Raw genomic sequence first — 24963 nt, forward strand, 5'->3', positions numbered from 1 at the left:
TACCTAGTCGTTACTTACAACGAATTCAACCACTTGCACTTTTCATACCCTCTCTTATAGTTGTTGAATTGACTTTCCTGGGAGACTGTTAAAAAAACTGGACAAGATGAGCAGAGTTGTTTTTATTCTGATACTTTTGCCAACAATAGGGGAGAAAGCAAAGACCAAGTCTAAGATCCCTACCTCCACAGAGAAAAGGTTTGGAAAGACTTAAATTTAAGAGTTAGGCATGGCAGATCATAGGCCACCTGTGTTTGCTGATTGTCGTCACCCAAAAGAAAAGTAAACTTTCTCACATCTTCATGACAAAAGTAGTTTTACAGCTCGAAGCAGGGAGGTGGAGAAAGTGAGGCTCCTCCCCTCCACGGAGTCTGGGACAGAGGGGCGGGGCACTATAACTGCATTTCAAAGGGTGGCTTTCAGATCCTTGAGAAAGACATTCCTGGGTTGTAAAACTGGCAAGAGGCTATTTGAAAGATTTACGTCTCAAAGGGGCAGAGTAAAGGATACACAATAGTAAGTTTTTGAAGTAAATGCTCTAGGAAAAGGGAGGTCAGGGGCTTACAGTCAGGAAGAAGCCTATCTGCAGTTAGTCAAGCTAAAGAGTATTTTAAAGCCGTCTTGGTCAAGACCTACGAGAAAATGGCAGCAAATTGATTTTTTACGATTCACAAAACATGTGGCAAAGTGTTCTAGTTTCACTGGATTTCCTCATAAGAGTGATAAAAATAATTTTATTTATTCAGGAAAAAAAAATTGTGAATCAAGCAGCAGAATTTACGTTCCCCTGTGTGATGCTCCCGAGTCTTCTTGGGAAACAGTGAGATCTGTACTGACTAGAGCACATAATCTCTCATCCTATATGACCTGCCATAGAAATTACCCATGAGGTCAAACACTGGCTGTTATAACCCAAATACAGCAATCTTTGGATGTTACCAACAAAGAGGAAAGATTCTGTAACGGAAATAAAAGTGCTTTCTCTGTAGCCTTTCAGAAACTCCTTCAAGGGGGAAGCTAAGAAAATGTAAAAGCCATATCAAAAAGGAAATAGAGTTAAGAAGTTGAAGAAAAATCTCACTCTTCTCTTAAGCTACCAAACACTTCTTGCATTTACTTTCCTTCCTACCAGCTTCTTTCATTCAATTAGTTTCTTGTCCTTGTATCTTAACCCTACCCTACCAATCCCCAAACTAGTATCAATTCAACAACTTACTTTCTCTACCATCGCTGCTATGAAGTTGGGTACTATTGGAGAAATCTCAAAACTTTATCTACTGGCAGTAATTCATAGGTTAAGTTTCTGTAAACAGAATAATGGCCTCCACAAAGATGCTCATGCCCCTCCCCCCCAGAATCTGGGAATATGTGACCTTACATGGGAAAAGGAACTTTGCAGATGTGATTAAGTTAAGGATCTCAATATTGGGAGATTATTCTGGATTATCTAAGTGAGCCCAAGGGTCAAGATCAAAGGAAAAGAGATAAACAACAGACCTAGAGAGATGGGGTGATGAGCTTTGAAGATGGTGGAGGAGGCCATGAAACCAAACAATACAGGTGTCCACTAGAAAGCTGGAAAAGGCAAGGATACAAATTCTCCCTTGGATCCTCCAGAAGAAACATAGCTCTGCAGACACCTTGATTCTAGTCCCACAGTTCTGAAATCAGAACCATAAGGCAATAAACATGTGGCCTTCCCAGGTGGCTGCCAAAAATGACAGGGGGCAGATCCTAGTGCTTGGTGGCCAATGCCATCTCCTGGCTGCCCCATAGACATCATGGCCAAGGAGGTACTGTTGGGGGGAAGGTGGTACTCATGCACTAGGAGGGCATCAACGTTTCTGGCAACTTCTACAGAAACAAGGGACCTGTTGAGGTGTGCTGCCCCATGAGACCCCTCGAAGCCCAGGCTGCCCTGCGCCACCTCTAGGTGTTTGATGAGACCCCATCATCTTATGACAAGTAAAAGTGGGTGGCAGCTCCTGCTACTCTTGAGTCTGTGCCTCTGAAGCCTCCGTGAAAGTAGGTCTAGCCATACGGAGCCAGGAGGCTGGTTGGGTGTACCCTGGGTGCCAGCCACCCTGGAAGAGAAGAGGAAGGAGAAAGCCAAGATCCATTACTGTGAGGAAAAAAACCCCAGCTCATGAGGCTATGGAAACAGGACAAACAAAACAAAACAACAACAAAAAAAAAAAACCATGGAGAAGAAAATTGATAAACCCACAGAGGTAATTTTTTTAAGATTTTATTTATTTATTTGACAGAGAGAGACACAGTGAGAGAGGGAACACAAGCAGGGGGAGTGGGAGAGGGAGAAGCAGGCTTCCCACAGAGCAGGGAGCCTGATACAGGGCTCGATCCCAGGACCCTGGGATGGAGACCTGAGCCGAAGGCAGATGCTTAACGACTGAGCCACCCAGGCACCCCACACACAGAGGTATTTTTTAGGACCCATGGACTCCTTGCCTGAGCATGATAGAGACTGTTTATCCTTCATGCTTGGCCTGGCCTGCTCTTTTCCATCCCTGCCCTGGATGGAGGGGATCTGGAGGTAGCCATCCAGGTGCCAAGGCAGCGTGGGACTTAGAGAGCTGAAGCACAGAAGGGGCCTTGGTCGCTGCTCCTGTTTTAAAAAGAACTGTCTTCTACGAATGTACTTAAATGTACTTCAAGCAGCTCTAACAGTTGCACAGACAAAATTCACCTATGATCTAACAATTCATGAGGGAGTTTTAGAAGATGGAGAGTAGGGACAACCAGTTACTTTAGTTTTGATATTTGCCCAAGCAAGCTGGAAAACTAATTGGAACAAGGCGTCGTGAGCAAGACCTCTGTTTCCACTTCCCACATGTCAGATACTATACTCTGCAGCTATCAGGGAGCACGCTGGTGGGGCGGTGGGAGCCTCAGGTTGCACAAAGGCATTCCCAGTCGTAGACTGGGCACACACATGGTACAGACATTGCCCCTGCTGCTTCCCTGTATTTTGTGGTCAGAAATGAATACATTATTTCAATGTAAATGAATAAATTGTGTTGCATTAAGCCAACTTCGTAGTAATATATACGGCGGCACTAGAAAGCAGATACAGTTTCCAACCTCAGGTGAGTCTTCAAACCCTTCAAATCTTCAGAAATTGTGGTAGAGAGACCTCAAAGACCACTGCTCGGTTCCTTTCCTCTCTGTACGTGCCTGCAGTCATGATTTTAACAGGCACCATCTCTTTGCCTGCCCCTTACATCTGGGCTGGCTTCATCACTTGCGTTGACCAACAGAACGAGATGGAAAGGACACTCTGCCAGTTTTGGGCCTGCCCTTTCGGCAGCTTTTTGCTTTCTCCCTCTTGGTGGCCAGCCGCCATGTAGGAAGTCTGACTGTCCTGAGACCATTATACTGTAGGAAGCCCATGCTGTTCCAGGCATCCCAGCGGGGGCACCAGGCACAGGAGTGCCGGGACCATCTTGGATCGTCCAGCTGACACTGTATGAAGAAGAACTGCCCAACTGAGCCTAGCCCAGATTTCAGAATCATAAATCATACATGGCTGTTTTTTAAGCCACTAAGTTTGGGGTGGTTTGTTACCAAGCAAGAAAAAACTGAAACAAAAATATTTCCCTCTTGCCATTAGTCAACTTCTTCTCCCATTCCCCTTCCTTCTCTGCAGATGATCTTCCCCCACCCCTATTTCAGAAACATTCTGGTCTTTCCAGCATATTTTCCACTGGCTTCAACCATAATCTCCCCTCCCATATCTGTAGCCACATTGATTTTCCGGTCTTTCTTAGAATTACCCTCCTGATTTAATCCCATCCTGCATCTCAAAGTTTCAATCTTTCTGCAGATTCTGTCACTGTCATTCTCCACTGGCTCCTTTCTTCAGGTGGTACACACACCCAGGTTGATCCCAATCCCTTTAATTACAGCTTCAAGTTATTGCTTTCCTTTTTTAGTCCAAACGTTTTGTAAAAGAGTCTGCACGTGTCATGTTCACATTGAATGCTCAGTCAGGTAGTGAGCTAAACTAGTAGAAGGATCTAATAAGTGTTGAACAGAGGTGGTCGTGTATGTGGGAGTGGGGCAGAGGAGGCTGGGGAGGGAGGTCTATTATTTAAACAGAATCTAGTTGCCAACACCAGAAAGTAAAGGTGGGTTTGTGGAAAGTAGTGGCAGAGTCAGGGAGAGGACAAATGTGTATGGTTAAATGTATCCTACAGGCTGGGTGCAAGTCCCAGGCAAGACATAGAGAGGGCTCTCAGTCCCGCCAAACCAGAAGAAGCTGCAAGGTTGGAGCCTCGATTATTCAACTGCGCATGGTTGCTCTTGCTCAGGTGGACAAACAGGCCACTTCCACACAGGACTTGCCTGCCCCAGGCTTTTTTATTCAGTGGTGAGGGCTCCATCTCTATATACTTAATGGATTATACTCAGAAAACAGTTAATGCTTAGATAGTATTTAGTAAAATTACCAAGTTAATGATTTCAAATTGGTTTTCCCTGAAGAGATATTCACTCTGGACTATATATAACTAAAAATCTGCAAAGCAGCTTTCCCAAAATAATAAACGAACATTTTTGCATTCTACTGGCAGGGTGAAATGGTTAAGAGCATGCACTTTGGAATCAGAGAAGAGGACGCACACATATCAAAACAACAGTCCCTGTCTTAATACGGGAAACCGTGAAGATGTTACCTTACACAGCAAGGGGAAATTAAAGTTGCAGATAGAATTAAGATCGCTAATCAGCTGACCTTAAAATAGGGAGAGTATCCTAGTTTATACGGGGAGGCCATGTGATCACGAGGGCCCTTCAAAGTATCTGAGGGAGACAAAGGAGGAGGTAAAAGTGTTGCAGTGGGAGCACTCAACTTGCCTTTGCTGGCTCTGAAGTTGGAGGAAGGGGGCCAGGAGCCAAGGAAGGCAGGAAGCCTCTAGAAGCTGGAGAAAGCACAGAAACATCCTCCCCTAGAGACTTGCTTTAGTCCAGTGAGACCTTCGTCAGACTCGTGACCTACAGAAATATAAGGTAAGAATCGTGTGTCGTTTGAGCTGCTAAATTTGTGACAATTTGTTAATGGCAGCCGGAGAAAACTAACAGTGACTACATCATTCAAATCCTGACTATCATTTACCTCTGGTGGACTTAGGGAACGTTACTTAATTTTTCTATTCCTATTTCTTTATCTGTAAAATGAGACTAATGAAATGAGATGAGATAATACATAACAATATTTAGAGTAATGCCAGACACACAGTAAGTGCTCAGTGTTAAGTGTTGCTATTGTTATTTCATTGTTGTTTTGTATTTACCTTTCTCTTTCATTTTTTGTCACCAGATTTTACCTGAGAACCATACTCCGAATATATTTTTCCTGTATCCACTTAAACAGCACAAGGCCCATACCTGCTAAAGGATTAATACCTTTGAAGTCCTAAATTGCCTGGAGTACCTTCTTAGAATGTTTTGTTTTTAGCTTTGAACACCTAAGTCATCTTGCTTGTTCCTATCTTGCTAGAACAAGCTGTCCTAACACCATTTTTTAAAAAAAAACTTTGCTACTTCTTGAGGACTTAATTACAGTGTTGCTGGTTGATGAGTTTGCATTTTAAACCGAGACCTTGAAATAAACACAGTCATTTCAGTTCTTGATACAACGCAGAGAAAGTGCATTCTCTGATTAGCCTGTCGCCTTAGGACTGCACCATGACAATGGGATAAAATTAGCCGTACTTGCCAATGACCTGATACCCATTACAGACTTTGGCAGTTTCTAAATTCTTAATTCTTCTTGAAGTATATTGTATTTAATATATTTAGGGAGTTTACAGTACATCCAGCCATTTTATTTGAAAAATGTAGTAAGTGTTTGCAGTATTTAATTAACCTAAATAATTTACATTTTCACAAGAGGAAAGTTTTGTTATACACGTAAAACATAAAGTCCTTTTATTTTTACTAAGTTCTGGGATCCCCTAAGAGAACACAATCTTCAACAACATCCATCTTCAAGCTTACAAGACATGAAAAAGAGCTTTGCATTAGGGTCCTGCTTTAGTCTGAAGGGTCCCACCCTCCTACTCTTTTTTTTTTTTTTAAAGATTTTATTTATTTGACAGAGAGAGACAGCGAGAGAGGGAACACAAGCAGGGGGAGGGGGAGAGGGAGAAGCAGGCTTCCCGCCGAGCAGGGAGCCCGATAGATGGATGCGGGGGGGCCCAACCCCAGGACCCTGAGATCATGACCTGAGCCGAAGGCAGGCGCTTAACAACTGAGCCACCCAGGTGCCCCCCACCCTCCTACTCTTAATGGTTAACAACAGGAGCCCTTTTTATTAGCATTGACAAAATATACATAAAAAGTATCAAAGAACATTGTTTGGACAAAAGGTTTTAGTGATGTACCACATCTTTGGTAATTTCAACAGTTGGTAAAAGAAAAAGAATGGATCGAGTTTCCTTGTCATTAATTCATTCTTTCAACAAGTGTTCAAGTGTTTATTAAGTTCATACAATGGGACGCCTGGGTGGCTCAGTCAGTTGAGTGTCTGCCTTGGGCTCCCGCCTCAGGCTCCCTGCTCAGTGGGGAGTCTGCCTCTCCCTCTGCCCCTTCCCCTACTTGTGATTCCTCCCTCGCTCTCATTCTCTCTCTCTCTCTCTGTCAAATAAACAAATAAAATCTTTAAAAAAAAAAGTTCATACAATGTCCCAGGAATTAAGAAACTTTCTCAAAAGCTAAATAGTGTATTGTTTAGGAATATACATATATATATGTGATTAAATAGATTTTAAAACCCACCAAATTCAAAATAGTACCACCTCTAGGGGAGGTAAGGAGATGGGAAGGTTGAGGATTATATAGGTATTCCCACTGGTGTGGTGTGCTGGAGTTCTGGAATGAGTAGTAGGTCCTCAGGTGTTCATTCTCTGTGTTTTATAACATACACATACTTTACTTACATTCTTTTGATGTATCATATACTACTTTTTAAAAGGGACAACCGATTTCTACTTTAAGGAGCTTCTAGTCTTGGGTGCCTGGGTGGCTTAGTTGGTTAAGCAACTGCCTTTGGCTCGGGTCATGGTCCAGGGTCCTGGGATCTTGTCCCGCATCTGGAGCCTACTTCTCCCTCTCCCTCCGCCTGCCACTCCCCCTGCATGTGCTCTAAATGAATGAATGAATGAATGAATGAATGAATAAATAAAATCTTTAAAAAAAGGGGGCTTCTACTCTTGTATGGTGTCTAGAACTTGACTGTTTCTCGTATCTTGCGCTGTAACCATAGCCTGTCTCCCCTGTCACTACATATTTAGGAGTCTGTCATCGTCTTTTGGGGGGGAAAAAAACCCAAACTATATGCACCAACATTTTTTTAAAAATCCTTTGTTAAAGAGCGTTACGAATTCAAAAGTGCTTCCCTATCCTGAGTTCAAAGGCCCAAGGGTCATCATTGTCTAATGAGAAGAGCAGTGGGTGCTCTTATTTGTTTCCTGCCTGTTTCCTGCGACTAGAGCTCAAGGCAGGGTCAGCCCCTGCATGCCTTGTGTCTCACATAGTGCTAAATAGTCAAAAGGCAAGTTTCTAGACCCAGTTCCAACACTAGCTCACTATGTGAATTTAGGCAAGTAATTAAATATTTTGTGGGTTTTTAAAAAAATTTATCAGTGTCAAAACACTCACAGATATAACCTATCTCCCTGGACCTATGAAATATAATTACAAATATGAAAGCACTTTGAAGAGTTAAGTGCCATATTAAAGTTGAATACTATTATAAGTATTCTTATTATAAGTATGTGAATTTAATAAACATTTATAAAGAAATGCGTATTAAAAAAAAGAAATTTGTGCCTGTAATTCAACAAAACTAAAAAGATAGAAGAGCATAGTGGGGCAGAAAGAAGGTAGATTTATAGCCAGACAAGCTTGGGTTCAAACCTTGGCTGTTTGTTATTAGCTGTGTCATCTTTATGAAGTAAATTTATTCCTTTGAACTTCTGTTTCTTCACCTGTAGAATGGGATAATAATACTAGGCTTATAGGATTGTGGGAAAGATTAACTAACATATAAGAGTAAATTCTACTACTCTGCTGGTGGGAACGAAAACTGGTATAGCATCTGAGGAGAGATACATGGCGACATCCATCACATCAAGTTGACATATCCTTTGAATAAGAAATCCCACTTCAACAAGTTTGTCACAGTCTCACACAATTAGGAAATGACAAGACATGCATGGTTGTTTATTATAGGATTATAATTACTGAGGCTTAGAGATAATCTAAATCCCCAGAAATAATGCACATCCATACAATAGAAAATTATAAAACTATAAAAAAAAAGTGAGGAAGTTCTTTGTATATGTATATGGAATGATCTTCAGGATAACTTGTTCAGTGAAAAAACAAGGTCCAAAAGGAAAAGTATGCAATATACCACAATTTGTGCTTTTTTTTTAAAGAAAAAATATTAGTTTAATATGCATGAAATATTTCTCTAAGGACACACAGGATCATATCACTCTGGTGACCTTTGAGGAGGGAAACTGGAGGACCCGGGGAGGGAAGGGGAGGCACCCTGCATACCCTTCTGGACCTTTCAAGTTTTGAACCACCAAAATATATCACCTATTTGATAAAGTTGAATGGATGGATGGATGGATGGATGAATCACAATATCAGGCATAAAATAAATGCTCAAAAACTCTTAGCTTTCATTCCCTGCTCCTCTCTACCTAAATTATCTTTAAACTAAATGTATAAATTTTAACCCTTTACCAATTTCACCCAATAATTTCAGAAATTCAATTCTTTATTTTATTTTTTTTTAAGATTTTTATTTATTTAACAGAGATAGAGAGAGAGCATAAGTAGGCAGAGCAGCAGAGGGAGAAGTAGGCTCACTGCTGAGCAGGGAGCCCGATGCGGGGCTTGATCCCAGAACCCTGGGATCATGACCTGAGCCGAAGGCAGCTGCTTAACCAACTGAGCCACCCAGGTGCCCCACAATTCTTTAGTTTAAATAAAATCAACAGTAAGTCTGCCAGTTAAAAAAAAAATCCATATTTCCCTATGACATCAATTGCAGAAAATGAAAGAGAACACTCTTTCAGCAGATTCTGATTTAAAAAAAAAAAAACAAAAACAAGAACACACACAAAGGACCATCTCATACCCAAAGTGAACTCAAGACTCAAGGACATTAGAAATGAGATAACAAGCTCAAACACCTCTGCGCCTCTTTCCCCAAAGGGAACAAGGTGAACTCTCTTCCTGCAGAGCCTGAGCCATGTCATCCTTTGAATTCAGCCTCTTCTCCCACCTGACCTTTACAGCCACTTTCAAGCAGCAAAAAGAAATTCCTTGATTGAAGCGCCAATGGGGAAGGAAATGTTCCAGGAAAGGGAACATTTGTTGTTTGAGCCAACAAAGCTCAAAATTCAATAACCCAAGTACTTGGGAGGACAAAGTAATTTGACTTTATTAACTTTTTCTATATGATTAAAGAAATTGCCATTACCTACAACTTACCAGCTTTCACCTCCGTGTTCCTTGGACCATTTTTAGAATCCTTTTGGAGACCTAAGATGCTAGATAGGTTTGAGCTCAGGTGGTTTTTTTCTATTTCAATTCTCAGATTACCTGCCTCTTCAGTTCCTTCCCAACTTTAAGGGTTGGTTCTTAAAAAAAAAAAAAAAAATAGATTGCAATATCACTTGTTTTTTTCTTTCGATTTCATTTACTATATCTATCATGCTTTTGCTGCTCAATAAGTGTTTAATCATGAAAATGTGCATAAGGATATAGAGATGTACATGACATAGGGCAATGGAAGAGTAAATAATACTCCCAGACAAGAACGATGAAGGTGAAGCAGTGCAGTCTGCCATAAAAGTCAAAAGAATGAGAATAGTAGGTGCTAGAGGCCCATAGAAGAGGAAGTCACCGTGGTCTGAAAGGACTGGAAAGATTTCATGAAGGAAGTAACACTGTTGGGTACTAGAGAATTTGGATAATGGAATGAAGAGGTGAGGACATCCCAGGTGGGAGAAATTGTGAGTGAAGGTGTGGAGAATGGAAAATCTAAATCACATTCGGGAAACAAAAATTTTTTCATTAATTAATTAAAATAAAAATAAACCATATTCAGCCAGGAGTTATCAGTTTGGGGTAGTATTTCCCAAAGTGTGTACCAGGTAACTTTGGAGGTACTAAAAGATTTTAGATGATACAAGGAAAATCATTTTATATTTTAACTTTTATTTTTTTGAAAGAGAGAGAAAGAGAGGTGGGGAGGGGCAGAGGGAGAGGGAAAGAGAGAATCTCGACTAGGCTCCACACTTAGCAGAGAGCTTGACATGGGGCTCGATCTCATGACCTGAGCCTGAATTAAGTGTTGGAAGTTTAACCAACTGAGCCACCCAGGTGCCCCGATTGTTGTGCTATTTTGAGCAAGTTAGTTAACCTTCTGCAATTATGTTTTCTCATTTATAAAATGAAATTAAATTAGAACAGTGGTTACCAGTTTTTTTTTTTTTTTTGAGATTCTGTGAACTACTAAAATTTCAAAGAACAAAAAGAGACATCAAAGAAGGCTTAAAACTTAGTTTTGCCAAATGTGGCAGGGATTGGTTAATTTGTCACTGATCCTGCTTCTTCTTCCTCCTGAGCACATAGCTAACCTGTATTTCCCAACTTCATCTGCTGAGAAGTTTGGCCACATAGTGAGTTCTGGACAATGAAATGGGAATAGAAGTGATGAGCTCCAATTCCAGGCATGGCCAGTAAAAACCTCGCTCCTGAAATCTTCCTTCTCTTTCTCCTGGAGAAAGGAGACTTTGGGAATCTAACTGAGAACAGAGCCACAAGATGGAAGGAGCCTGGATCCCTGAGTGAATGTGAGTAAGGCTTCCTTTATTCAGATTTTACTTGAGGAAGACATGAACTTTATTGGGTTAATCCATGGATATCTGGGGATTATAGCAGCTGTCATTACTTACCATAAGTCACATACCAAGTAAAGACATTTTAAAAATACCATCTCCTATCACAAAGAAAAGACATTTCTTTAGGAAATTATAGGAAGCATACAATCTTAGAAACTGGAACAGTCCTTCAGATTGAAAAGCTAGCTTTATGAAAAACTCATTGCCTTGAACCTGCTTTTCCTCATTTCACCATGAATGTATGAAAACTTCATTATAGACGGTCACTGGCCCTTGACTAAGCATTGAACTTTAGGACAGATGATTCTCCAATCAGAACTCAAGTAACAGGCTGAATTCACCTGCTCAAATAAAGTTGTCAAGAAGCAGCCTCTCTCCATCGCCTGGCTCTGCCATCCTGTGTTGCTTCATTTCCAACAGGGTAAATTCTCATGGTGGGCCTCATTCCTCCAAGCTAACATGAGCATAGTTCCAGGTCCAGAGGGGAGAAAAGCCTAGCTTCCTGTTGTTTCTTGACAAGTCCCAGCATCAGTTCTGCTCAGATCAGCTTGGGTCATGTGCCCACCACCAACCAAACACTGCAACCCAGAGGCTGGGATGGGCTACATGGCCATGCCTGGGTCACATACAAGGCTGCGTCCCCAAGGAAAAACATGCATGTTCTATTACTCAAAGGAAAGCAAATAAGCTCCACAAGGCCAAAACAACAGATACTGCAAATTCCAATGCCTCTCCAGCACTGAAATCCTGTTTGTAACTGGGGCAATCTGATTTGAAGAAGCTTACAGAATATTCATAGTAGCCTACGGTATTCCTCACAGCTGGGTGCCATAATGCTGCGGAGGACCTTAAGCAAGGATTCTGCCCAGTTTATCAGTGGGATTTAAAACAAAGTGGGGGAGGGGCGCCTGGGTGTCCCAGTTAGTTAAGGGTCAGACTCTTGGTTTCAGCTCAGATCATGATCTCAGGGTTGTAAGACTGAGCCCCACAGGAGCCCAGGACTCGGTGCTCAGCAGGGAGTCTGCTTGAGATTACCTCTCTCCCTCTGACCCTCCCCCTCACTCATTCACTTGCTCTCTCTAAAATAAATAAATAAATAAACAAATCTTTTTAAAAGAAAACGAAGTGTAGAAGAATCAGTTTACAAAGCAGGACTTTGAAGATCAAAGAGTAAATGAATAATAATCAATCAGGCACATATTTCCCAAAATGTGTTATTATCTGTATGAAGATAGATGTAGATGCCAAATTCTTGGGCTTAGGCAGGCTTATTAATTTCAAATGTGAGCTTTGGTTTTTATTTGGAGCATAAGAACAAATGAAGTAATTTGGGATAATTAAAAACTCAGTTTCTTCATCTATCATAGTATTTTTATATGCTATTAGTATCAGTCCATCTGTGAGAAAAGACTCAAAGACATTCAGCCCTTAGTATCAACGAGGCCACATGATTTTTTTTCCTCCTCAGTCTAGTGCCCCCCTCCTTCTTAAATTGGTGATTCTTAGTATCATTAAATGTATCATTAAATTTTACTTTACCCAGATTAGTACAGTTTCAGGCTTTCAGTCTAAACTCTTTCGAATTTAGTATTTCCAAATCCTTTGAAAGACCTGTGCCATCATTTTAGTTCCTTTTATCCTAATTATACAAGAACACTGCATTTATATTCCTATTTTTCAACAATCTAGCCAAGTCTCATAAAATGTAACCCAACATATACCTCCAGAAATTAGTGGACAATGAAGAATTTTCAAACCTGGTACAGATAAAAACTGTATCACTCTCCATTATGTGGTATTTTTCTTTTCATCTCTGCTATCATTAATTCAGTCAAGAGCCCTTTGATATGATCTCTCGACACAGCAATGGATTTGTTTCTGTTCTTTCTGTCCATATTTGTCTCTTTCAGGCAGATGTGAAGGCCAACTTCTGCCTTTATTGCTTCAAGGCTATCTCTGCCCTGAATCACCACATAACACTGCACTTTCATTTTTTTCCCCTCAACGAGAAGAAAAAATCTATAGTCCCACATATTCACTTGCTTTTTCTAATGTATCATAGCATGGGAGGTCAACTTCTGTTGTTGAAATGTTGGAAATTCTGAAAACACTCACAATTATTAAGATGAAAATTAAATGTATAGATAAAATTTAGAGTTTTTTTCTAAAGAGATCTATACTTTTAAAGTATTGTCAAATATCAAGGGATAGGGATGCCTGGGTGGCTCATTGAGTTAAGCATCTGCCTTTGGCTCAGGTCATGATCCCAGAGTCCTGGGATCGAGTCCCACATCGGGCTCCTTGCTCAGCAGAGAGCCTGCTTCTCCCTCAGCCTGCCTTCACCCTGTTTGTGCTCTCTCTCTCTCTCTGACAAATAAAATAAATAAAATCTTTAAAAAATATATCAAGGGATAGCCAATCACTCATCCTTTTAACAAATACTTATTGATTCCCTGAATGCATCAGTCAGTGTGCTCTGGGAGCTGAGGACACAGCACTGAACCAAGCACTAGCTCCTACCCTTACAGAGATGATATCCTAAAGAAGGAGCAGAAAGGAAACACCAACACAACTGTTAGAAAAACTGGGTCAAAAGCTAGAGAGTGCCTGATGGAGAACACTGCTATGGAAGTCATCTCTCAGGACATAACATCTCAGCTGAGACCAGAGGATGAGAAAAGGGCAGTCATGCTGTGAAGTTGGATGGGGACAAACGTCCAGGCAGAGGAAACACATATGCAAAAGTCTGGAGGCTGGAAAAAGTTCCCCAAAGTCACAGGCTAGAAAGGAGACTGGTATGATTAGGTCATTATTTTCACTGATCTCTGTAAATACCCAATTCAGAGACATTATTTCTTGTCTTCATTTACTGCACCATTTCAGTTTCATGGTTAAGTCACTTACTTCTTAACTTTAATTATGACTTATTTTACTTATGCATTTAGGTCACTGTGAATTCTCTGAATGAGTTTGTCTTTACCACTAGAGAAGCCTTTTGAGAGTCAATGTATTAAAAGCATCCGCTACCACGCCAGTGGTCAGGAAGAGTTAATAGACCTCCCCAAATATCTGGTTTACTGCCAAGAAATCCTGTATACCCTGAGAGAATCTGGCTGGGTATTTGTAGCCATCTGGTATTTAAAACAAAACCCATTGTGCAGAACTGGCCAGTATTTTAAAAATACAATACACCCAATCTAGGTTTTAAATGCATATACCAATTGAATTAGGCTGCACTCATCTTTGCCTTTGAGTGCCCTGGTTTTAATGACATTTCAAACTAACAAAATGTCATGTAAAAAAGATGGAAGGAGCAGGGTTCGATTGTCTCTTTTGAGCTCGGCAGGATCCTGGTGTCTGCTCCATCTGCTTCCTGTAAGCACTGGGCCAATCAGGAATCAGCCAGTCTGAAGATGACAAAATGCTGACGGCTTGCCCTAGCTCTGCTCCAGCTCTCTGGCAAGTGGGAGAAGAGGCTTTCTTGGCAAGAAATGGAGTAATCAATGAGAGGATGGACTATGACGTCAGGAGGACCTGAGTACAAATTCTAGGCTGCTATTCACTGGCATTAAGACTTTAGTCCTTAAGTAACTTACCTAACCTCTCTGAGCTTCACTGTTAGCAACTATAGAAGAAGAAGGATAATAACTATGTATTTGGTTTGTTGTGAGACTTAAGTACGAGAATGTATATACAGTATGTGGCACACGGTAGCAGATATCATTTTTATTCGTCTTAATAATATAGTCCATTCTTCAGGTGAGAAACACCTGCTAAGCAATTACCAATCCATAGAGATATGGCAGGTACTGAGGGTATATAAATTAAGCAACCTACCAAGGCCATCTTATACCAGTTCCAATCGCTATATCCACCCCGTCCCCCTTATCTAAGGATAGGGACCTCAGTAGGACCATTTACCTAGGGGCCCTCACTGATAAGGGACCTCATATTTTAGACATGTTAGATAAATACCTTGTAAGGTGATTCCAACATGAACTTCCTACCTCCTTGTGCCTCCTTTCGAAGGGTCTTTAGGTCTTTTTTGGATTCCCATGTGGGAAAAAAGAGTAACTGGTAGCAACTTTCACGTCCCCTACCAATTCTAAGAAAGGTCTGTTAACTCCTGTCTCCTGGGTACCCGGTGACCTCAAAGTTTTAGAGAAATAAAAAATAGCTGCTTCTAACACAATAAAAAGGTCTAGAGTGTCCTGCTTGAGATATAATGCAAAACACTTGAAACTTACAAACGATTTCAGGTACTCATCACTTAACGGCACTAGTTGCTATTTGTAACTTAGGAATAGCCAACCAGCTTTATAAATGCCTCTTAGTCTTCGCACCAGAGTAGACTCTGTTAAAATGCCAGGTTTTCTACAAAGAAATGATACTGGACTTGAAATGTTATATTAAAGCAAGAACATAGAGAAAAACATTTCCTAGGCATTTTGCAGACTCCTCTACTTGATCTGTACACCTCCCTGAGCCCCTGATGATAGGCTTCTGGAGGCTAAATTCCAGCAATGGCCCCAACGAGCTCTACCTCTGGATCCAGGTGCCCTCTGCCTGGACAGGAGAACATCAACGGGAAGCCTTGAGTCACTAGCTGTCTTCCAGCCCCTGTAATCCCTTGTTGACCTGTGTCCCAAGGCTTGAGGCCCTGTTTGGTAACAGGTTATCTGAAAAGCACGCCCTGCTCCAGGAGAACTTCTCAAGGAAGTGGTCCTGGGGCCAATGGAAACACTTGGTTTTATAGCAGTGGCAGAGTCTACGTCCTCAGCTGCCAGATCTTCTGCCTCCCCCTGACCTCACTTCCTGCCACTCAGCTCCTTACTCCTTCTTGGCCTTCTTTCAGTTTTCCTCATACAACCTGTTCTTCCCTGCCTCAAGTCTGAGCACACGCTGTTTTTTTTTTTTTTTTTTTCTAATTGAAATGCTTTTCCCCAGACCAGCTACACCCTTTCAGGGCACACTGCAAAATTAAAAAGCAGGTGTTCTTATTCAAAACTCATTAATAATTTCAAGATGGTGACAGCAGAGCTTTACACCAAGCATGGGACCCTTCTAAGCTTGGGGACCTGAGCAAATAAACAGGCCTTACTAACACCCACAAAAACTGGCCCCACTTTTCTTCTGCTCTTTACATAGCTGGCTCATCATCACTGAGGTCATCATTTCTAGTTATTCTCTTTCAGTTTCTTTTTTATTTTCTTTATAGCACTTATCACAATTTTCAATGTTAAATAATTAGCTTACTTTTTTGGGTCTAGCTCCCCCCACCCAGCCGCCTTTTACACTATGAGCTGCATAAGGGCAGAGGCTACATTTAGCCTTGACCACATGGATCTCCAGTGCCGACAACTGTGTTTGGCATAGTAGACACTTAATAAATATATGTTGTGGTGTGCTTGGGTGGCTCAGTCGGTTAAGCATCTGACTCCTGATTTTGTCTCAAGTCATGATCTCAGGGTGGTAAGATCAAGCCCCACGTCAGGCTCCACACTAAGCAGGGAGTCTGTTTGAAATTCTCTCCCTCTGCCTCTCCCCCCACTTGCATGCGCTTTCTCTCTCTCCCCAAAGTAAACCTTTTAATAAATAAATACATACATACATACAGATGTACATACATGTTGCACGGTTGGATTAATTTGTTTCTTTGCTTTCAGCTACAAGTTACTCTCAGCAATTGAAATCTTCAGTGCATAAAATAGCTTTAGACTTGTCAGAGAGAAAGCAGGAACCTCTAAGAGTAATCAGTGCTCGAGCTGAGTCAGTATAATGGTATTCTCTCTTCCTCTGAGAAACTGCCTCTTGTTTCCCCAGAGATGGCTTGCTTTCTAGAATCATTTCATTGCTTTTAAGATTTCTGATCTACCCAAATTTTCATATTTTTCTTCTCTAAAGGAAACATCCCAGTCGTTCTATGAGGTATACTTAGAAATGAAAAAGATGGATGTGATGATGTCTCTGTGCAAGAAGTGAATGAGGAGTTATTCTGACGCCAACCAGTATACTGCGGACTGTGGTGAATTCTGACGCTGACCACCCAGAGTTAGCACAGACCCCGCAGGTTAAAGAGCCCAGTTGCTAACAAGACACTTCACACACCAGCTGTAAGTGGGGTCCCCAGGCCACCCACACTTTCTGACCCACTGGCTATATACTTGAGTTCTCTGTGGGAGAGAAGGACAGGCCTCTCGGGCAGGTTTGAAGTGGCTTGAGAGTGCAAAGAAAGGAGACTGGCCTGGGTTTTTATTGCAGTTAGGGGCTTGAATCTCCTGCAAGTGCCAAAGGAGGGAAGGCTTTCTTATCAGCTGGCGTAGATGTGGGGCACAACGGGAAGAGGGAAGGTGACACATAAAGGTTGTTGGCAAACACCAAAACATGGAGTCAGACTTGTCATTACACATACTAAAGTAGACAGAATGTTCTACGCTTCCCCACTCACACATCACAGAGCTTCAAAAATTATCATGCAGTTTTTTGTTTCTTCTAAACTTCTTCCTACTTCCCCAACCCCATTAGATTATTTTGAGGTAAATCCTAAGCATCAGACCATTTTATTTACAAATATTTCACAGCATATCTCCAAAATACAGATGTTCCTTTTAAAATATAACTATAATTTCATCATTAAACCTAAACAAATTAACAATAATTCCTTAATATTATCAAATACTCATTCTGTGTTCATATTATTTTTTAAAGCTTCTTTTATTGGAATTTGGATCCAAAGACCATAATTATATTTAGTTAATATGACTCTTCAGTCTTTAATAATTTATAGGTTCCTACTATATCTAATTATTTTTCCTTGCAATTTTATTGCTAAAGAAACCAGGTTATTTGTCTTATGGCTTTTCCCCATGGTCTGACTTCTGCTGTTTGTATTCTCAATATGTCTTTCAACATGGTCCTCTTCTCCTTTAAACTGATGGTAATGCCTAGAAGCTTGATCACATTCAGGTTTGATTCTTTCCTTTTTTGCAAGACCAGTTTACTGGGGTTGCTGTAAACTTCCATAAGGAAGTACATGATACCTGAGTGCCTTTTTTATGTGATGTTAGGAACCACTGATGGTTGGTTCACAGATCCATTAATTCATTAAGGGATGTAAAATGATGAATTCCTAATTCTATCATTTCTTTTTGATTACTTAAAATACATAAGAAGGAACTTTTGTCAACCACTTGGTTACTTGGAGGTATAGTACTATAGGAAAATTAGAAGAACTGCTTGATTCTTTCCCTGTATTTATAATGAGTCGGTGTCCTTGTGTCCTCAAAAGGTAATCTCTGAGTTTGTTGGAGGTTTTCTTAATTTTATGGTTTTAAATACATGGATTTAAATATATTTGCTTCTATTATTCTCATTATCAAATTCTATGACCTTAAACTAGTGAGAGTCATTTCAAGTTGGCTCTTGAGTTCATTTGACACGATCCTAGTAGCCTTTGGTAACACTCTCGTTTGTTGTGACAATGCAAATCTTCACTTTTTCCTTGGACTGGACATTTCTCCAAGACATCCTTGTCCCTTTGGTGGGAAATTGTCCTTAAAGATGACTATCTGAGAGCTATAAGTACTTGTAGCTATTGGGTTGGTATTGTAGAACGGTTTATGTTCCTGTTTTTGTATTTCCATTCTTATTTCAAATTGATTTTTTAAATTCTAATCCCACTCTAATTTTTAGTTTTTAGCTTTACAGTATTTTAATGTTCTTAAAGTAGTTATACTACAGTTTGCAAAAACATCTTTAACTGACCTAAGTCTAGAAGAGTATTTTATCTTCTTCCAGACAATACAAGGACCTTAAAATATTTTATTCCATTCACTTCTCATAAAATACTGTTGTAGTCTTATAGGACTTTAAAATATGTGTATTTTATTTACATGTTTATATAGTGTTATTCTTTCATACTGTTAATATTTATTTAGATTTACCCTTTTTGGTGCTTGTGATTTTTTCGTGCATCTCTAAGATTTCATCTGGGATCTTTTCTACCCAAAAACTAGTATTTTCTTTAGTGCAGATCTTCTGGTGATGAATTCTGCCAGTTTTTATTTGTCTGAAAAAGTATTTTATCCCCATTTTCTTTAGGCTGGAAATTATTTTATCTCAGTAATTTGGAAAATGCTACCCACTGTGTTCTGGAGTCTATTTTTTTTTTTTAAGTTTTGTCTTTTTACTCTGCTTACTTTGTAAGACTTTTTTTTTTTAAGATTTTATTTATTTATTTGACAAGGAGAGACACAGCGAGAGAGGGAACACAAGCAGGGGGAGTGAGAGAGGGAGAAGCAGGCTTCTTGCTGAGCAGGGAGCCCGATGCAGGGCTCAATCCCAAGACCCTGGGATCATGACCCGAGCCAAAGGCAGACGCTTAACCGACCGAGCCACCCAGGCGCCCTACTTTATAAGACATTTTTATTTTTGACATTTCTTTTCACCAATTTTATTTAGCATGATGTGTCTAGGTGGGATTTTCTTTGCATTAACCTTGCTTGTATTTCCTCTCAAATCAAAGAGGCTTGAGGTCTCTTTACCAGTTTTGGAAAAATCTTCAGCCATTATCTCTTCAAATATTTCTTTTGCTCTTCTTAATCTTTTTCGTTTCTTCTGGGACGTCAAGGAAACACGTATTACTTTTTTCTATATTTTTTTTTTATCTTTCTCTCTTTCAGTATTTCCAACCTCTTATTCCTTCAATCTAGATGTTTTCTCTGACCTATCACTCTGTTTATTCTCTATTCAGTAGTATCTGATCTTCTAAGTCCAACTTTGTGTCATTAATTTTATATATTGTATTTCTCATTTCTTTTCACTTAACTTTCAGTTCTTTGCAAAAGTTCTTGATCTTGTCTTTTATCTCTCTCTCTCTCTTTTTTTTCTATTTATTTATATGACAAAGAGAGTGCACAAGGAGGGGGAGCTGCAGGCAGAGAGAGAGAGAAGCAGCCTCCCCACCGGGCAGGAAGGCCGACACGGAACTCGATCCCAGGACCCCAGGATCATGACCTGAGCCAAAGTCAGACGCTTAACTGACTGAGCCACCCAGACACCCCTAATCTCTTTAGTCAAATTATACACATGGTTTTGAATTCTGTTATCTAGATTTTCTGTGAATCTGTTTGTTTGTAGTTTTTAGTTATATTGTCTAGTTTCCTCATATGTCTTTTATTTTTTACTGAGTGCCAGATATTGGAAATTAAAAATAATAAATGTAACTTGAATCTTATTAGGATATTATCTTTTTCCTGAGAGAATTCACTTCTACTTCTGGTAGGGATCATGAACACTGCAATTTTGGATTTGCTTAATACAAAAAGGGATTAAAATTATTTGAATGATCTGGGCTTCGGTCCCTGAGAGCACTGGTCTAATTTCCATACACCCTTATTCGGGTAATGCATGCAACTATGGGCTGCCAACCCAATGCCTAGCAGTTTATCAGGGACCTTCTTCTTTTCATTTTCCACCCCAGCCCCATGAGTTTGTTAAATATTTGCTCAGCTTTTCAGGTCCTCAACCCACATTTCTGAATGTGCCAGGCATCATTGTGGAAAATGCAGCCCAAATATTCAGAGCATAAACCCTCTGGGTTTACCTATCCTGGATCTGAGTCCCACAATTCTTTGCAGCCTCAGTAGTTCTCTGATACCTTCAAAAAGACTACTTTCATACTCTGTCCACCCATTTTAATTGTCCTTAATGGGAGTATTAGTCCAAATTACCCTTTCTGTCCTTATTAGAAGCCAAAGGTTGATGTCTATGCTTTTAGATGGCAAGTATAGCTAAGGTAAAAGTTAATTAAAGTTGTTCTGTAAGCTAAAAGAGTATTCAAAAATTTTAAATCTGAAAACTGGTGGTACATTAAATGATTTCAGGTGACAGACTTTTTTTTTTAACAGTTATGTATTGATTATTACAATTATCTTTTCTTTGTGGAAAGTTTAAAAATGAGTTGATTTAAAGAAAAACATTAATGAGAGAAAAGCCGGTGCTTTGATGTGGCAAAAATCATTGCTATCTTTCACAAATAACTGAAGTTTGAAAATCTGAAGTAAAAAAAAAAAAATGATCACAGGCAAATAGAGAAATGGGAGACAGACTCCTTTCTTGGCTTTATTCAAAATATAAGTTAGTTACTCATCTTAGTCCCTAGTTCATAAGTCAGCTAGCATTTTCAAACTACCTTAAATAAATGTATCTGCCAATCATGAATTTACTTCTCCAAACCACTTTGCATAGGAAACAAATATTTTAGGAATAGCTATTTATTTTTATCTATTAGTTTATAGAGAATTGCCTTACAAGGATAGTATGGACTGATTCTCTCTTGCAAGGATATGTATCATTGATTCCTCCTAAGATGTCCACTAAAATAATACATACCATTCCAGAAGATCCTCCCTCCCAGTGGAAGACAGGAGAAAAAGATGGGCAAAGACTTGAGAGAACAAGCTCTTTCTATTAATTTTATTTGAAAAGATCCCAGTTCCTTCTTCTTTTACTGACTGTACTTCTCTAGAAGTCTTTCTCCAACTTTCAGATTGCTCAGCATTAAATTTTGCTTGCTTAATGGAATATTTATGTTGTTTTTGTCTTCCAGTGTCCCTCTGGAAAATCATCTCTCCTCCACCCTTCATGTACTCCTAGTTGGGCTATCTATCAATCATTATGTTCCTGTAACCCCCGTGGGTTGGTCACAGACTAGGTATATTAGTTTCCTATTGCTGTTGTAACAAATGACTACAAATTTAGTGGCTCACACAATACAAATTTATTTTCTTACAAGGCTAGAGATCAGAACTTCTAAAGTCAAGGTGTCACCAGGCTGCATTCCTTTGGAGGCTGCAGGAGAATCCACTTCCCTGCTTCTTCTGGCTTCCAGAGGCTGCCAGAACTCATTGCCCCATGACCACATCCTCCGTATTCAAAGCCAGAAGCATAACCTCTTCCAATCTCGCTCTCACTCTGAGCTTGGCTTCCATTGTCACATCACCTTCTCTCTGACTCTACCTCTCCTGCCTCCCCCTTATAAGGGAACTTGTGACCAAATTGGGCCTAGCAAACTAACACTGGATAACTTCCCCATCACAAAATCCTTAATCACATCTACAAAATCCTTTTGCTTAGTGTGATAACACATTCACCAATTCCAGGAATTCAGCCTACCACACTGGGTCAGTTAGGATACCAATAGCCCTGACTACAGAGGTTTTTGAAGAATGAGCGTACAGCCCAATCAGAGACAATGAGAGAATTTTCTAAGGTTGATATGTGGATGTTGAGAGATTCTCTCTTCCTACCACAATTGTTTATCAAAAATGCTATTCATGGCCATCTTGCCTGACACATAGAAAGAGATTGAAGCAGACTCAAATTAGTCTGGAACAATTAGAAACAAGGAATAGACAGGTGTGTGGGAGAGAGTGGGGAAGGCCACACCCCTAGCAATATCCTTAAAGTTCCCTTATCTAGTAGCTTCTGAAATAGTGTCTCCACCCGTGAACATCTCAGTACCATGGTTCAATTCATTCTCTTATTAATTAAGCTAATTTGAATGGGGATTTATTTTCCATACTAATGAAATTGCTTATCTGTCAACTGATCTCTAATCTCTAGGTCAGGCTTAAATGATTCAAATGAATCATAGGGAAGACCTTATTTTACACTCAAGCTTTTTGTGGTTAGAATTTCTGCTGCTTTTCTCCACATAAGAAAGAAAGGAAAAGGCTCCATGTGGCATCTTTCCTCCTGTGCCACAGTTCTCCTCAGTGGCAGACTTCTTTACCAAATACCTTTGGTTTTTTAGCCTTAATTTTCTTTCTGGAAAGACTCGTTTGCTTAATTATCCACTAACACTCATTTCTGCAAACTGGGCTGCTTGCAAACTGGCTACATGGAGCCAAAGTGGTTTCTTAAAAGAGCTGTATATTCTTTGTAGAAAACAGAATTCCCAACCAAATTTAACATGGATTTTTGTGTGTGTGTGTGTAGAGACATCAAAATTGCTTTCATCATAAGGTGCAACATTATTTTTCTCCAATAAGCGGTCTTCTTCATGGACAAGCTTACTCCATAAAAAATAAACATCTTCAGTTTGGATCAGTTATCAGTTACATAGATCTATGAGCCTCTCCCCACCCCAACACACGCACGCGCGCGTACACACACACACACACACACACACACACACACACACACACACACACACACTTTAAATTTTCAACATTCTAGGGCGCCTGGGTGGTTCAGATGGTTAAGCGTCTGCCTTCGGCTCAGGTCATGATCCCAGGGTCCTGGGATCGAGTCCCGCATCGGGCTCCCTGCTCCGTGGGAGCCTGCTTCTCCCTCTGCTTCTCTCTCTCTCTCTCCCCCTCTATCGCTCTCATGAATGAATAAATAAAATCTTTAAATAAATAAATAAATTTTCAACATTCTATATTCTTAGTTACATTTCTAACTCTGGATTACTTTCCACTTGTGATTTCCAAGGTTTATTACATAATCAGCTTAATATACCTACCTCGAAATTTAAGCAACTGGGGATTGCCAAGAGGTCCAGTCTGCCTTCTGGGGTGACCCTGGAAACTGCTCGGCCCAGACAAGGATAGTCACGGACACCAATGGTTTTGGCTCCTTTGCAGCATGTTTGCTGTGAGCTGACAACATTTGTATCTGACTTCTGCTAAAATTAACCTCACTTGGAATACAGTCTTTCAGTTTCATCAGTATAATTACTGGCCCTAGAGTGCCTTCCCAAAGCTGTTGTTTATAATGATTCATGCAGCAGAAAATATACAACTTCGTTCTGGAGAGCCAAGCAATGACGATTCCATCCTGTGGCAGAGAAAATGCAAAAAACAATCAGTATAAAAACCCAAAGGTAAAGAAGATCTCTTCCTCTTTGAGTGAATCATTTTTTGGTGAAGGAAATACACACAGGCACACACGCACGCTCCTGCACTTTGAAACATCTCTCGTTCTAAAAATCAATGACCAGCATCTGTTTGGTGGCTCATCTCATCCAGGTTAATTATAAACTGGGTGAACCATGGGCAAGGACAAAATGAGGGATGACTTCTGATATTGTTTCAGGAGTCATGAGAAGACCTTGACCTTTCTCCAAATGCTTTCTTTGTCCTGGTAAATGACAGACATGTCACCATCAGTGCTTCATGCCTTTAGCAGTTGGATGTGGTCAAAATGCGACACCCCCGAGGCAGGTTAGCATTCAAACTTCATCTTCCTCTGTGTTTAGGATGGACAGATTCTTCCCAGCATCAAGTTTAGCTTGAAGCAGCAGCTCTCAACCCTGACTATACATCAAAATTACCTAGGAAGCTTTTACAAAACACAACTGAAAGTGTTCTACTTTAGACAAGTGAATCAGAATCTCTGGGGGTGGGGCTTAGGCACCAGTACTTTCTAGTTCCCTTGCCTCTGGAGACATGTCTAGCAAGACGTTGCAGTGGCTGAGGACAAAGAGGTTGCTGCCTGTGTTCTCCTTTAGGATTTTGATGGATTCCTGTCTCACATTTAGATCTTTCATTCATTTTGAGTTTATTTTGTGTATGGTGTAAGAAAGTGGTCCAGTTTCATTTTTCTGCATGTGGCTGTCCAGTTTTCCCAACACCATTTGTTGAAGAGACTGTCTTTTTTCCACTGGATATCTTTTCCAGCACCAGTATTTTTTAAAGTTCAAGTGCTCCTGTAACTTCCAACATGGGGCTATGATTGTGAAGCTAGAGGGTTTAGATATGAGAAAGGAATGGAGAAGATAGGAGCCAGGCATCCAATGTGAAGGCACAGTATGTGCACACTGACAAACCCCACCCAGGAAGAAAGGAATAAAAGAGGGACAGACCTGACAAGGCTGTCCACATAAGAAGGAGAGCTTGTCTATACTCAAAACACCCTCACCACCCCCAAATCTGCTTATATGCGCTCTAGGTCTATTTGACCGTTGGAGGTGGTCCTCCCTGTTGGTGGGGAAGGGACATGTGACCTAGGT

Source organism: Zalophus californianus, chromosome 5 (genome assembly GCF_009762305.2).
Source record: "Zalophus californianus isolate mZalCal1 chromosome 5, mZalCal1.pri.v2, whole genome shotgun sequence".
Lineage (NCBI taxonomy): Eukaryota > Metazoa > Chordata > Mammalia > Carnivora > Otariidae > Zalophus > Zalophus californianus.